This window comes from Lissotriton vulgaris, chromosome 9 (genome assembly GCF_964263255.1).
Source record: "Lissotriton vulgaris chromosome 9, aLisVul1.2, whole genome shotgun sequence".
Lineage (NCBI taxonomy): Eukaryota > Metazoa > Chordata > Amphibia > Caudata > Salamandridae > Lissotriton > Lissotriton vulgaris.
In genome coordinates this window covers 409,544,840-409,561,657 of record NC_141697.1, presented here as the reverse complement: position 1 = coordinate 409,561,657, position 16,818 = coordinate 409,544,840, and the positions used below count along the sequence as shown (strand labels likewise).

Below are 16,818 nucleotides of genomic sequence, written 5' to 3'. Positions count from 1 at the left end.
AGGCCTCTCCAGAGTAAAAGGTTTGTCACTTTGTGGGGATGTGTGCAAATTTGGGAGAAATTAACTTCCAAGTGGCGTTACCATAGTTATAGTTGTTGGGGCATACAGTACTTGGGGCAACTTGCAATATACACACACACAGTTAGACCTGATTCCCCATCTCTTGTTAACTGACATAGGTTTTGACTCTCCCAGTGACAAGAATGCACTATGGGGGCAATCAACGTTGTACTTTATTAAAAACTGGCAGCTGAAGGTAATTTCTTGCATGCCTATTTGTCTTTTGAGCAGTCAACTTTGGAAGAAATGTTTCTTCTTGTGCCGGGGATCATGGCTACGCACTAGAAGTAAAATTAATACTTGCAGAAGCATGCTGCTATTTCATAGTGAAGGAGGCGCTGACCTTCAAATGCTGGATTCCAGTCAAAGTGGGCTCCCAAACCGTGCTGGGTTCCTCTGACGAACCTTTAAAAAGGAAAACACCTGTCAGGAGCTAACAATGCACTGTGAATCTTGACAAAAAGTGCATTAAAAAATGAAACTTAAAATACAATGTTGGAACTGATAATGTTCATACCGAAATAGCTACTAAGCTTCGTCTCACTTGGGGATATGCACATTGTGCATATGAGCTACCATGACCAAGTGTCACATTACACTAGGAGAGCGACTGATGCCTTGCTTTATTAAAAGCCCACAGCTGAAGGACATTTTTTGTGTACCTGTTTCTATTATCTCCTGGCAACCTTGGAAGAAATATAAATATATAAATACATACATACTTTTCTCTTGATAGAGAGGAAAAGATGTATGTATATATATATATATATTTCCCCCCCCCCTCTCCATCAAGAGAAAAATATATATATATGGCAGTAGCTACTCTGTACTTATAGTTAGGATTCACAGCTATAGGATTTTGCTCTCTAATAACTTTGCCGCGTTAGCCGAATCTCCACAGAAACAACTGAACAGATTTCCAGGACATTTGGCAGGATTATACATTATGGGGTACAGATTATCCTTTTGGATACTACAGGTTAGTAGGGTAAGTATTTTGTAAGTTATAAGGCATTTGAACTTAGTGATATCTGTTGTTGCTGTAGTTTTGCGAACTTTAATTGCATTTTGTGAAACTGCTTCAGTACATAACAATGACAAGGCATTAGGTGACTGGCTAATGACTGCCTTTACAAAAATTAAGTTCAGTTCACTTTGGCTGTGTCCGGCATTATGCCCTTAGCTATAAGTAAGTGTTAGGTTTGATATGTTTCCCTACCTATTACCACTTGTTACAGTGGCACAGGTTTTACCACTTCCCTACATATTACTGTTTGTTAAAGTGGTAATAGTTAGGGAAGCATATTTGTAAGATCTCAATAATAATTTTTTTTTTTTACTGAGTACAGCTGCACTTCTTCGGAAGTACTGCGGTGCTTAAAAAAAAAGCATATGTTAAAAAAAGTATATTTACACTGTATTACACTATATCTTTTAAAATATAGTGTACTTCAGTGTATTTTCAATTATTTATGTATTTAATTCTTTACAAAACAGTCTACGCAGTACTGCAGCAATACCTAAAAATTACAGCTCTACACAACATTTTTTAAAAAGTGAGGTTCTCAGTAATGTACTGTAAACATATATAGAAAAACATAAATACATGTCTCTACCTATTACCATTTTATTAAAGTATGGGTACTGGGTAGGTAGCAACAATAAAACCTACTACTTACCTATATCTACAGCCCTACCCCAGAACACAGCGAAACACAGACGCAGCTAAAGTGTCCTGAAAATGACATGGCTGCCTTTTATGTTTTGTAAAGATAGCAATTAGCCAATAGGATACTACATTCTCATCGGCACATACGAAGTTAACTGAGGCACAATATATAACGAAGTATTTTAACACTTATAACTTTAACACTACTTACACTATTTATACTTACTACCAAAATTACAATTGAAACCTCATAGTCTATATTCCTGCCACATTACATCTGCAACCGTTCACCCACTTTCACACTACATCTGTTTCAAGTAACAAATGCCACTCCACTCTATGTCACTCCACTTTATGCCCCTCCACTTTAAGCAACTCCACTCTATGTTACTCCAGTATATGCTACTCCACTCTACGCTAATGAACTGAATGCTGCTCCACTCTACCCCATTCCATTCTGTGCCATTCCACTCCACACCACTCCACTGTACGCTATTACGCTCCAGTCTACACCACTCCACTGTACAAACCTTCACTCTATGCTACACTCTATGACACTGTAGTCAAAGCTATTTCACTCTATTCCATTCCACTGTTTGCCACTCCAGTGTGCACAACTCCACTGCACACTATTCCACAGTATGCCACTCCACTCTATGCCACTCCACTAAACGACAATCCACTCTACGACAATCCACTATAAGATATTACACTGTACGACATTCCACGTTATGGTATTCCACTCTACACCACTCCACAGTATACCACTGCACTCTATGCCACTCCAGTCTCTCCTATTCCACTGTACGCCACTCCACTCTGTGCTATTCCACTCTACGCCACTACCCGGTACCTCTCTCCACTCTATGTCAGTCCACTCTACAACACTTCACTCTGCACCACTCCAATGTACGCCACTCTACTGTAGGCTATTCTACTGTACACCAGTCCACTCTACGCTACTGAACTGTAGACCATCCCACTGTCTGCTATTCCACTGTACACTGCTCCACTCCACTCTACACCACACCACTCCAGTCCATGACACTCCACTGTATGCCACTACACTGTACGCCAATCCACTGAACGCTGTTCCACTGTACACAACCTCACTGTACATCACTCCACTCCATGTTATTCCACTCTGCAACTCCGCTCTATGCCACTCCACTGTAAGCCACTTTATTATACGCTATTCCGCTGTACACCACTCCACTCTACATCACTCCACTCTACACCACTCTACTCTACCCCACTTCACTTTACGCCACTCCTCTTTATGCTATTTCACTCTATGCCACTCAACTCTATGCAACTCCAGTCTAAGTGACTCCCCTGTACTCTACTCCTCTCTACGCTTTTCCAATGTAAGCAACTCCACTCAACGCCATTAATCTTCCCTCTATTCAACTCTATGCCACTCCACTGTACACGCTAGACTATATGCTTTCCCACTCTACGGCATTCCACTTTATGCAATTCCACTCTACACCACTCCACTTTATGCCACTCCACTTTACACTATTTCACTCTATGCCACTACACTTTACCTCACTCCACTGTACGCTGCTCCACTGTATGCCACTCCACTCTATGCTAATCCACTGTACGCAGTTACACTCTACCACACTCCACTATATGCAACTCCACTCTTTGCCACTCTAGTTTATGCTATTATTCTGTATGTCACTCCACTCCACGCCACTTGACCCTACAAACTCCCCATTGCACACTCTTCCACTCTAGGCCACTCCACTGTACACCATTGCACTGCACACCATTCCACTATACTCCACGCCATTCCATTTTACTCCATTTCACTGTTTGCAACTTCACTCTTCACCACTCAACTCTACACTATTCAACTCTTTGCCACTCCACTATACCCCACTCCAATATAAGCCACGCCACTCTATGCTATTCCACTGTATGTTACTTCACTGTGTCTCACTCCATGTAATTCCCCAGTATGCCACTCCACACTATGGTGGATGCTTCTTTACTGTACATTATTCAATTGTCCTGTACACCACCTCACTGTACGCTATTCCACTGTTCATTGTTTGTTTATTTCGTTAAAAAATTCCTTGTAAACACAATCCACATAAAATCAATCACAAAATATAATTTCATATAGCATTAAAAAATATTCCCAACAACAATGACAGTGCAATGTAGATAAAAAAACTTCCAGTAACCATATTTTATTATATATTATAAAAGGAAAAAAAATATTTGCAGGGAAATGTGATTTTTTGTACGTTCAAGTTTTTTGACTGATGCTGCTGGTTTTTTCTACTCTGAAAATATACTGAGGTCTGCTATTTAGACCACAGTGCCAGTTCCCTGACCCTGAAGTGTATGTCGAACTGGCTGTATCCAATTGAAATGGCTAATTTGCCTGTAGGTCCCTAGTTTATGGTACTCCAGTACCCTAGGCATCTAAGTTAAAGGGATACCGCAGGGCTTGCAGAACTGATTTTGCCACCCTGAAGGTGTTGCAAGTAGAACGAGTCCCCAGTCAGCCACTGCAGACTGGTAAAGCAATCATGCACTGCTAGTTAGACTTGACCATTGAAAGCAATGTCAAAGCCACCACTTCTTCTGACATCTGTGCAAGTCACCCTTCTGGCAAGCCTACCCAGTCCTAAGGCAGGGTGCGACGTATGACACAGGCAGAACATGTACTTTACATATCCTGGCAGTAAACACGCAAACCCCCAGTTTTTACTGTTGAAAGACTTGGTCGCACAGTTGGTGAGTGCGGGATTACATGCTGACCCTCAGCTGTGTTAACCCCTAAACGCTGCAACCAAAGTAGGCCCTCCATGGTGTCAAAGAACTTGTTACCTTAAGTCTGACATGTATCTCAAGTCAAAATTGATGTAACTTGTTGCAGTGTGCAGTATTAGCAAAGCTGCTACTTTGTTGCCTTTAAAACTCCTGTGCCTTCCTTTGGGCACATGGAGCCTGTTGCATGAGACAGCTTTCTGCACTCCTGGAGAGATGTGCCAATGACTCTCAGGAAGGAGAACAATGAGGGATTGCAGGCCATGGAGGTGTTGTCTCCCTCCTGCAGAAAGCCCCTCAGATTTTAACCCCAAGTTGCAGGCTTCAAAGGAGAAGCCACCTTTGAAAGGGCAAATGTGTCATACTAGGGAGGAGGAGCGATGCCTTATTGTTTAGGCAGACAAGCTGGCATGTTATTTATGTTAATATATTTATTAAGCGCACGAATACCCAGAGGCGTCTTGGCGCTGAGGTCTAAAGTAAGCAAGTTCATGAAAGGCACAGGTCTCTATTTATTAAACAGCCAAGTTCTCATGGCCTTCCTAAAAGCAAACAAGGTTGTAAGTATTCTAATGGAGAAGGGAAGTTCATCCCAGAGTTTGGGGGCTGTCGCCCTACAGCTTCTGCTACCCCAGCTGGCTTTGAACAATTTAGCTCCTTCTGAGCGCAGATGCCTTTTAGGGACATACCAGTATAATAGGCGTCTCAGGAACTTAGGACCAGAATCATGAAGTGCCTGGTAGGTAATGCAAAGGACCTTAAAGATAATATAGCTCTTGACTGGGAGCCAGTGCTGCTTTTGCAAATGTTTCCGGGCTGAATGGTCCTTAGGAATTCCCAACAAAAGCCTAGCGGCCACATTCTGGATCATTTGCAACTTATGGATTTGTTTCTCAGGCATACCAAGATAAAGACCATTACAATAGTCTAATTTGGCAAGAATCAGTGCAGTAATCATTGTTTTCCTGCTGTATGCGGGAATAAAAGGTAGTATTTTTTTGATTATATTAAGCAGAAAAATAACTCGATGAGGAAATCGCATTAACCTGTGCCTCAAAGTTTAGTTTATTGTCAATGATCATGCCAAGGTTCTTAGCCTTGGCGACTGGAATTCTTGCTATCCCCGATCGTCAGTCCACCAACTCTGTGACCAGTTTGGCAAAAAAATTGCCAAAAATGACTACCTCACTTTTATCCGAATTCAGTCTAAGACAATGAGAGCTCATCCAGGACCTGACCGCCAGCATACAGTCCTTAAAATTTTGCATCAGTGGTAACGTATTTTTTTTTAAAATAACATTTTATTGAAATAAACACAGAGCAATGTCAGTGACACAATCACAAAGTGACATAATAACATATTATGGTGAGCAGTAGCAGTGGAGACATTTAGTATCAGCTTGAGCCTTATCATAAGGGTCTATTTCAGTACATAGCCATGTCAACCATAGGGGAGCTGCAGATCTCACCCCTGTAGACATTCCAGTGGCCCCATTTCTTGTCCCATTTTTTGGGGCATCCCGAGTCTTATAAACAGTTTTTTCAGCGATCATAGACCTGTCCATTTCCGCCACCCAAACCTCTATTAGGGTATGGTCAGGGGCCCCCCAGTGCATCGCTATCAAACATTTTATGAGAAGACATCCCAGAGCCATCCATTGGTGCTCAATTTCCGTCAAATCTGTCGCCTCCCAGACATTAAGGATCCCGCCTTTGGGTGACAGCGGGATTGGTTTCCCCAGCGCCTCTGTCATTTTCCTGGCCGCCCCTCTCCACAGGATCTGAATCACTGGGCATTCCCAGAGGGTGTGATAAAAGGTGCCCGGCATGCCACATCCCCTTAAACATAGATCGTCAGGGCGTCGGACCAACTTGGCCTGCAACGGACCAGACATGTATGTTCTGTGTAGAATTTTTAATTGTATCAGGCGGAAGCGATGATTGATCGCTGTCTCTCGCGGGGACATCAATGCTGTGAGCCAGTCTTCGTCTTCCAGTTGTCCTATATCACCCTCCCATTTGTCGCGTAGGGCTTGGAATGAATCAGGCAGATTTTTGCATAGTTTGGGGTATGTGAATGAGATTGCCTTAGACAAAAGGGTTTCGGGGAGCAGTCTGTCTTCGAGAGGTGAGGCCTCAGGGAGGGAAGAGAGGTCAGGTATGTTCGTAAGAATGGCATGTTTGATTTGCATGTAGCGAAAAGTTTCCGCCTGGGTGAGTGCGTATTTTGTCTGGAGGTCGGACAAGGTTAAGAGTTTTCCTTTAAAGATCAAATCCCCCAGTGTGGAAATGCCAATGGTGTTCCATTTGTCAAAACCCTGTTGGTAATACAAGGAGCCTAGTTTTTGTGAGGGCCACAGTGGGGTGGCTTTGGTGAATTTATTAGACCACCCCTGGGCCATAGTAGCTTTATGCCAAAGTGCCGTTGTCTGTGCCATTGGGCCCACATAGCGACCGCGAGTAGGCTTACTATACAGTGCCCCTAGGTAACCCTACCGTCCCGTCTGATATCTTTCCAGGAGAAATGCTGGGTTATCAGGTGATCCATGAATCCGGTGATTTGTGGCCACTAGTTGAGGCGCCCAATAATATAGGCGCATGTTGGGTAGGCCAATGCCACCATCATACTAACCTTTGGTGAGCTTACGAAGGGCAATACGAGGCGCCCCTCCATCCCACAGTAAAAGGCGTATATCTCCTTCCAATGTGTTAAAATAGGATTCTTTGATGGAAAATGGGCAATTCTGGAACACGTATAGGAATCGCGGGAGCGCTAACATTTTAAACAGGGCTGCCCTGCCAAGGAGGGACAAAGGTAATGTTCTCCAGTGGGAGACATCATCGCGGAGTCATTGCAATCGGCCCAGAAGATTACGATCATAGACCAGTTTGGGGTCGAAAGTGACAAAGATGCCTAAATATTTAAAACCGTCAAGGGCCAACGTGATGGAACACTCCCGTGGTAGGGAGGGCGGCGGACAATGTAGGACATACATCACTGATTTAGACCAATTTATGGAATAGCCAGAATACTTCCCGAAATTTGTTAGGACATGGAGCAAGTGAGTGATGGATGTTTTAGGGGAGGCCACGTAGACTAATATATCGTCTGCATAGAGGGAGATTTTATCGATCGTATCGTCCCTCCATTTGAGACCCCGTATAGAGGCATCAGTACGGATCCAGTGGGCCAGCTGTTCTAAAGTAAGGGCGAATAACAGTGGTGACAGGGGGCAGCCCTGCCTGGTCCCCCTATGCAGTGAGAATTGTCGGGACGTATGATTATTAACTCACACTTATCCCCGTATATCAGTATATAACAATCTGATCCATTGAATAAAGTTGTGTCCGAAGCCAAATCTCTTTAGAACTTCAAAGAGATAGGACCATTTGATTGAGTCGAACGATATTGTGGCGTCAAGTGAGAGGATTGCGGCTTCCTCTTGTATAAAGGACTGTCTGCCTATAACGTTATTCACCCTTCGGAGATTCAAGGCAGTATTACGGTCTGGGAGGAATCCGTACTGGTCAGCATGAATCAGCGAGGGGAGGACAGTGAGAAGTCGAGTCGCCAAAAGTTTGGCCAGGACTTTAGCTTCCAAACTGATCAAAGAAATCGGCCTATAGGATCCGCATTCCGTGGTCGGTTTATTCGGCTTGTGAATAACCACAATGGAAGCCAACCTCTGATCGGGGGTAGTGTGCCACTCTCTCGGCTTTCATCAAACATGTTTTTAAGGTGAGGTGTTATGCCAAGGGCCACGCCCTTCAGAAATTCGATGGGAATTCCATTAGGCCCCATGGCCTTACCTGACTTAATGGCAAAGATAGCGTCATTAACTTCTTCCGACGTAATATCTACCTCTAGAGCGTCCCTGTCGGACTCGGAGCGAGTGGGCAGTTGCATCTTGTCTAGGAGTTGCCGAGAGTCTTCAGCAGTATATTGTGCTCTGGCCGTATATATCTGCTCTAGGTGGTCAGCAAAGACGTCGGCCACCTCTTGAGGATTTGTAATTCGAGTCCCATCGGGGTGAACTATCAGCGGGACCCATCTTGATCCCTGATCCCGACGTTCCAACCATGCCAGCATTTTCCCGGCACGATCTCCCAATTTATAAATCCGGTGGTGGGTCTGAAGAAGCCTGGCCTGTGCTATCTCAGAGGCCAGGGCCTTATATTCAAGTTGTTTTGTGTGAAGGTGGCGAGCGGTATCCTCGGAGGGATTGGAATTATGTGTTGCCTCAAGGCAGAGTAAGTCTGCCTCAGCCTGGAGTAGTTGTTCATTATGTTTGCGTAAATATCCTATTTTGAGAGCCAGTGCCCTTTCCGTAAGGACGGCCTTGTATGCCTCCCATATCGTGACCGACGAACAAACGGATCCAACGTTTTCAGCAAAATAAAGGTCTGTGTGTTTGATCAGGTCTTCTTTGATGTCAGGGATCTTAAGGATCCATGGAGTAATGATGATCGGTCCCTGATCGAACTGATGGTGGTAGGTAAACTCTATGCTGAGGGGGGAATGGTCGGCAATACCTCTGGGGAGACCCTGCATATTTCTGAATTCGCCGATGTTCGTAGAGGGAAAGAAGAAATAGTCAATTCGGGACAGACTGTTGTGGGCATTGGAGTAGTGCGTATAGTGAGAAGTGTCTGCAAGTAATGTTCGCCATAGGTCTGCGAGTCCCAGTGCCCGTGTGAAATCTGCAAGTTCAGATTCTGCCCTGTGGGAGCGTCTTTGGGGATGTCGATCTAGGTGGTCATTCATTGTCATGTTGAAATCCCCTCCCACGATCAGTGTGCCATGGGGGAGGTCTAGTATTATTTTGCCAAGGGCCTGCAGTGTCTCCCCACCCAGTGATGGCGGAAAGTAGGCCGAAACTACGTTTAGTGGCTGGCCTTCCCAGGTGGCTTCCAGGACAGCAAATCGTCCTTGTGGGTCCGCCCAAGTGTTGGTAGGAATAAGTGTCAGATTCTTCTTAACGAGGATACCCGTCCCTCTGAACCAAGATGTGAACCCTGCATGTATCACAAATGTGTACCCTCAGCGTTGAAGTGCCCGACAACAGTTACCCACTAGGTGTGTTTCTTGCAGTAATACCAGGTCGGATGTGTGGCGTCTTAGAAATTGTAGGACCATCCCCCTTTTGATTTTGTTGTCAAAGCCATTGACATTCCATGTCATGATCCTTAGTGTTCTGTCAAGATTCTTCGCCATCGTAGCGTTTGGAGCATAGGCTAGGCGGATGAAATGTCACGCGATGTAGCCTTCCTGTGGAAGGGGTAAATATAATGAAAGGTACCCAGCGGGCTATCCCACAGGAGGATCAGGGTGTTTTATGGCATGGAACAGTACAGTCCCTCAGATCTAGACAGTGTCGCCGGCATGGCTCAAAAATGCAAGATGCTCTGCATACAAAAAAATACATAAACCACACAAACCCCAACACAACCCTCCTCCCCGCAAATCCCCCCCTCCCTGCTTCCCTGCTTGCGGACTTGAAACTATCCACACCCCAACTAGGCAGAGTGCCTGTCGCCCACCCAACCATTCACAGGGTACCTGGTAGGTCGCCGTGCCAATCGCCGTCGCGCAGATTAATAGTAAATAAACAAAAAATATTCAAGAACATACCAGTCCAGGTCGCACGATAGCAGTGAACATTTGTAACTAAGTAAGGCCACCCATTTCCCTTCGGGCCCAAACGGACATATGTGGAGAGTCCAGCAGGGTCCCAGGCCCCAGCACAGCGTCCAGAGTTGGAAAGGCAAAGGGAGCACCTGGTGGCGAAAATCTAGTCGTGTACGTCCTCTGCATAGGACGTGAGATTGGGGGGATCATTTCCGGTTGTTACGGTCGGTCTCGGTGATCAGTTCACCCCGTCCAGGCGGGTTATCCAGACGGGTCCCGGCCTCGGATGTCTTGCGGTTGATCAAAGTCCCTCTAACTTGACGCCATCCCTCCAGCCAGTCCCAGACCTCTTCCGGGGACATAAAGAACCAAGTCTTAACCTCAGATTCTACTCGCAGCTTGGCAGGAAACAACATTGAGTACTTTAAATTTTTGTCCTGCAATGCTTTCTTGACCTCAAAGAAACTGCGTCTGTGTGCCTGGACTTTCAAAGTGAAATCAGGGAAGAATGTTATGTGGGCGTCATCAAGTCTTAGCGGTGGTCCCTTGCGGGCCGTCTGGAGTATGACGTCTCTGTCACGGAAATTGAATACTCTAGCAAGGATCGGGCGTGGGGGGGGCTCCTGGTTTCAGCCTGCCCCCCGGGATCCTGTGGGCCCGTTCGATAGAAAAATAGCTGGAGAGACGTTTTGGCTGGAGATGCTTCACTATGAGATCCTCAACAAAAAGATCGGCAGCGGGCTCCTCCATGCGTTCCGGGACCCCCAGGATACCGATGTTATTCCTTCGTGCCAGTCCTTCATAATCATCCAGGAGCTCCAACATCTGGTGTTGTCATTTTTGGAGGTGAGCCACCTCCTGCTGGAGGGTAGAAGTATCGTCGATGAGGGCTGCTGTTTTGATTTCGACGTCCTTGACCTTGGAGTCCATCTTTCGCAAGTCCACGCGTAGCAAGTTTACTTCAATGTTGACAGAGTCAATCCAGGTCTCTAGAGAGGTACGCACTCCCACTATGGCCTCCATGACATCTTCTAGCGTTAGAGTTTTTTTCGCGGGTGATGGAGGAGCAGTCTTCGGTCCCCTTCAGTGGTGGGTTCTTTGGCCTCGCCTTTCGAAGTCCAGGAGAATTTGGTGATCGGTCTCTGTGAGGTTGACCTGTTTCCCCTGTTGGAAGACATTGGGGCGGTCGTTGGAGCGTTTCCACGTGGGGTCACACCGGGTGCAATAGTGTTACATGTGCGGAGATAGGGGAAGCTGTGTCAGGTGTCGGGCCCCCAAGGCAGTCTACCCACATCACGAGGGGGGCAATCCCAGGTGAGTAAGGTTTTCAGGACAGCGTGCAATGTCAATAGAGGCAGCCCAGGGTTTAGTGTGTCCTACCTGGGCGTCTGGCTCATAGTGTCTTAGCCAGGAACCCTTTGCTGTCTCCGTGGTTCTAGAGAGAGAGATTCAACGGGCTCATCGCTTTCCCCTGACAGCCCCGAAATATTCACATAAGGCAAACAAATACCCAAGAGCTATGCTGGTCCACTTTGGGAACTTTCTTTTGAGAGAAATTATTTACGATATTGCCAGATCAACTAGTAAAAGAGAATTTAAAGGAATCAGCTTCTTCGCACGCCCCGACTTTGCTCATGCGACAGTAGAACGCCGGTGGAGGCTGCAACAACTTTTTGCCCCTTTTGAAAAAATAGGTGCCACCGTATATCTACAAAACCCTGCACGTCTGAAAATCATTTATAAGGGATCTACTAAAAGCTTTACAAGTGAAATCTTGGCAGAGGCATATTTGAAAGAACTTACCGAGACTGGCTCTCACTGCTCCCCGAAAATCACAACTAATCCTAAAGCGTAATTAAAGACAGAGACTATAAATCTCCGATATGATGTCAAACCTAAAGGACTTAATGATTCCTCGGGGATAATTGGGCGGGAGGTGGATGTAAACCGAATAATGTAATTCTCTACCCTTTGCTTTCCCATCTCTTTTTCATACTTTTGAACTGAATTCAAATAGAGTAGGAATAAATAGTCGTACATTTGTAAGAACACTTACCTACTAGTATATTGGGCCATCTGAGGTATAGATGCTGGGTCTCGGAGAGGGCAGGGAAGACCGGACCGCCCAGACACACACACTTGGGGGAACCATGACCCAAGACGCCTCAAGTAAGGGGGGGGGAGGGCTTGCTCACCCTGAGCGGGGAGGGATGGAAAGGGAGAGGGGGGAGGGGGAGAAGCGGGGAGGGGGCGGGGCTCACCCAGCTTACATTACTAACTACTAATAAAATTATACATACTAGTAACTTTTCGTCAAGGCCACAAATACAACTTAGACAGCCAGAATACTTGGAAAAAAATCCCAAATTTCGATGGCCGCACTAAAAATTGTTTCCGCTAATATCTGTGGATTAAATGATATACGTAAAAGACAAAATGTAGCTATAGCTCTCCGATCAATCGGAGCCAATATCATTTGCCTCCAAGAGACGCATATAGAAGGACGGGAAAAAAAACTATTACAAACTTTGGGGTACACATTGATCACAGCCACAACACAAGCTACCAAAACCCGCGGTGTTGCTATCCTGGCATCAGATAAAGAAATTAAATTTCCCTGCACTGCAGCAGGTAAATTCGGGAGATGGGTGATCGCCGAATGCATCTATGGGGCTGGGAAGCGTATAACTATCTGCTCCATTTATGGATATGTTACTGACGATCCAGATCTCCTGGAATTTATCACCAGCAAATTATCCGACTGGCCACTACCAATTGTTATGTGTGGGGACTTTAATCTAAACCTACCGTCAGATTGGACCTATGATCAAAATTTCAAATATAATGGTAGGAAACCTAGGGTGTTTAGGGAATTTGTAACACTATGTAGGGATTAACAGATTTATGGCAATATAAGTTCCCCCAAAATACGGGATACACCTATTTTTCACATCCCCATCAAACATTTTCAAGATAGGATTATATGCTAGTCTCAAATACTATTATAACAAAGTGCCACTTGGAAAAACTCCCTATGGTGTTTTCGGATCATAACCCCTTACTTTTAAAAATAGATATTGATAGAATACAGCAAGATCAGGTTAATTGGACATTTGAAAGGACACTATTAATGAACGAAAAATACTGCCAAATGATGGAAAAATGGATACCAGAATTCCTGGAAGATAATATAGGCAGTACATCCTTAGATGTGGTCTGGGACACACTCAAAGCTGCTATCAGGGGTGAAAACAATCCGATTCTCCATAAGATATAACAAGGAAAAAAAAAACAATAACTGAATTAAATAAGAAACTAGCCGAAGCGGAGGAGGAACTTGTAAAAACTGTTGTAGTGGGTCAAAACACTGACAGTGTACTACAAAAGGTGTCAATAGCCAAAAACAGAATAATTGAAATCTTTGCTACAAGAGCTATTGACAAAGCTACCTCAAATAAAGAAAAGGCATACGAACTAAATGAACAAGTAGGGCACCATTTAGCTATCCGTACAAGAAACCAAAATATCATCAATACTATAAAAGAAATCAAAGATACAAATAATCTATTAACGGAAGACGCAGAAGTAATTAAAACAGAATTCCAGGCATACTATCAAAATCTATATACAGAGACTGATAAAAATCAACATCTAATCAACACATACCTAGACCAAGAACCGAGACCTAAATTTTTACAAAATGATTATGACAGCCTTGAAGCTACACCCCAATGGATCGAGATTCTACTCTCCATTAACAGTTTGCCTTCAGGGAAAGCCGCAGGACTGGACGGTATACCAGTCGAATTTTATGTAAAATTTTATAAACCACTTAAAGCAATACTCACTGCCCTTATGATTCAAGTATTTATAACGGGAAAACCACCAAAATCTTGGTCAATGGCAAAAATAGTAATCTTCCCCCAAAAAAAACAAGGATCCAACTGAACTCGGATCATACCGCCCCATAACTTTGATTAACTGCGATTCAAAAATCTATTCTAAGATGTTAGCCACCCGATTAGCCCCGATCATCCATAAAATCGTATCGGTACGACAACATGGATTTGTCCCCGGTCGCTCAACTACAGATCACATACAAAGGGTGATTACACTATTCGATATAACAGAAGTCACAGGAGACCCTATGGCACTTATATTATTGGATGCAGAAAAAGCATTCAATAGGGTCTCCTGGCAATATCTTTGGACAGCCATGATAAAGAGTGGAATCGGAAAGCAATTCATCAATGCTATTCAGAGTTTATATTATAAACCAGAAGCCGTTGTGATGATAAATGGCGGAATGACGGGTAAGATTAAAATAACTAGTGGAACCAGACAAGGATGTCCATGCTCACCCTTATTATTTGCAATATTCATCGATCCCTTTATCAGTAAACTAGAATGTAATCAAAATATTTCACCAATAAAAACACCGAACGGAAATACAAAAATATTAGCTTACGCCGATGACATCGCGATCACCACAAGCAATCCATATGTTACAATAAAGCTGTTAGAAGAAGAGGCCTTATGTTTTGGAGAAATCTCTGGATATAAATTAAACGAAAATAAAACCCAGATAATAATCAACAAAAATATAAACTTAAGCGATGAAAGAATAGTCAGAAATGCTACATATCTCTGCGTTAATATCACCTCTAATTTGGACGAACTTGTCAAAATCAATATAGATCCCCTCCTAAAACAATCATCGGACAGCTTGAGCAGACTAAACAATTTACATTTAACTCTTATAGGGAGATGCAATGTAATTAAAATGATTTATTTACCGAAGTTTTTATATTTTTTTACCACTATATGTTTAAATTTCGATATACTAATATTCAAACAAATCGAAACGCTTTTTTCTCGATTCATATGGGGATATCAAAAAACACGTTGAGCATATAAGCACATCTCACTTCCAAGAATGAGAGGGGGTCTTGCAGCCCCAAATCTTAAAATATATTGGTGGGCTTCATTGTTGAGCTACAGCAAAGGCTTACTCATGTCGGATGATTCTCCGATTATTGAAGGGGACGTCCCTTCTCCGTGCAGACTTATTCTGGGAGCAGAAACTGGTGATCAATTATGGCGACTAACATACGACAATCACTTCAAAAAAGTCCGATTTAAAACACTGTTAGGTATCTACAACACTTGGTCTAACATCCATAAATTACTAGGAATAGGCAGATACTCTCATTACACTAGTCTCATCCGAAATCATAACCTCCCAGGAATATTTCAAGATACATGCACGATCAGATGGATCAATACTGGGATTACACATTTGGGGGTATTTTTTTCACCATTGGCCATTAAATCTTTTGAGGAACTAAAGATGGAATTTGGGCTTGAACATAGGAATTTTTTTAAATACCTCCAAATTAGAGATTTTATAATAAAAAAAGGGGGAGGCAGGGCCGAGTTTCATAAAGTCCCGATTATAGAAGCTATTATAGGTAAGACCCCTATTAAAATAGGAGATATTTATAAAACTTTAATCTCACTGCTACCAGATGATCTGGATAGACATAGTCTCAAATGGCAAAATAAACTAAATATCACTATAGACGGCGTACAATCAGCATTTCAACTCTCTCAAACATCACTAATATCTACGAAATTACAGGCTCAATATTATAAGACTTTCTTTCAACTATATTACACACCATCTCAGATTGCCAAATGGAGTATGGGTAAAGGTACGAATTGTCCAAAATGTGCTACACATGCCGCCGATATAGTACACATATTTGCCACATGCCATTCACTAACTATTATCAGATCAGAAATTTCTAAATTTCTTTCTGAAATTTTTCAAATTCCAATCGTTATCACGACAACAGAAATAATGTTGGGATTAGAACAAGGTCTAAGATCCAGGGAAACACAGGGCTTGATATCCATATCTATGGCCATCTTTAGGATCTGTCTGGCAACTGGATGGCTGGATCCAACTCCTCCGCTATTCCAACAGTGGCGATCAAGACTACTAGCTAGCTATAGCCTAGAAATAGCTATATACAGGAGGAAGGGGATACACAAGAAAAAAAGGGGCCTCGAGATATGGGGCCCCCTAATTAATTGGCTGCAAAATAACGAATAATGATAGGCAGCAAGTAACTTATAAGTTGTGTGAAACTAACATGACTTAATAACATGCAAGCAAATGGACGAATGAGTATGGAAATTAGAAAATAAATATCCCTAACTTTTATAATTTATTGATCTACTAATCTAGCTACTTTTCTTTTCTTCTCCTCTCCCTTTTTCTATAACAATGAGCTAGTATGTCATTCATCATATGTTATCATATTTAGCAAGAACTAGTGAAATAAGTGTATATATTTATGTTTTCGTAATGAAATTCTTGACCAAAAAAGTTTATAGGCTGGCTGGGCATGGGTGGGGAGGGACAAAGGGTGGGAAGGGACTAATGCCAAAATGTACTGAATAAAGAACTGTTTAAAAAAAAAAAGCTGTCTCCGTGGTTCACGGCAGCTCGTGGGCAGGGCATAGGTCGCAGAAGTCCTTCAGTCCCGATGGATCGCGCCCAGAATCCAGCAGCCCAAGGCGCGAGTGGGCCTCCAGGAGCCCCGTGTCCAGGCAGGCACCAGCAGCATGTAGGACACAAGCATGTAGACTATCGTGTCCAGAC

At 43.6% G+C, this 16,818-nt stretch overlaps 1 long non-coding RNA gene across 3 annotated transcripts in view; it reads right to left on the bottom strand.

Annotated features, from left to right (window-relative positions):
- Window positions 1-399: 399 nt before the first annotated feature.
- LOC147690193 (uncharacterized) overlaps window positions 400-16,818 on the bottom strand; it is a 1,258,182-nt gene continuing 1,241,763 nt past the window's right edge. For all 3 annotated transcript variants that reach the window (XR_015299939.1, XR_015299940.1, XR_015299941.1), the window contains one exon: window positions 400-465. This is a non-coding gene — a long non-coding RNA (uncharacterized LOC147690193). The remainder of the gene's footprint in view (window positions 466-16,818) is intronic.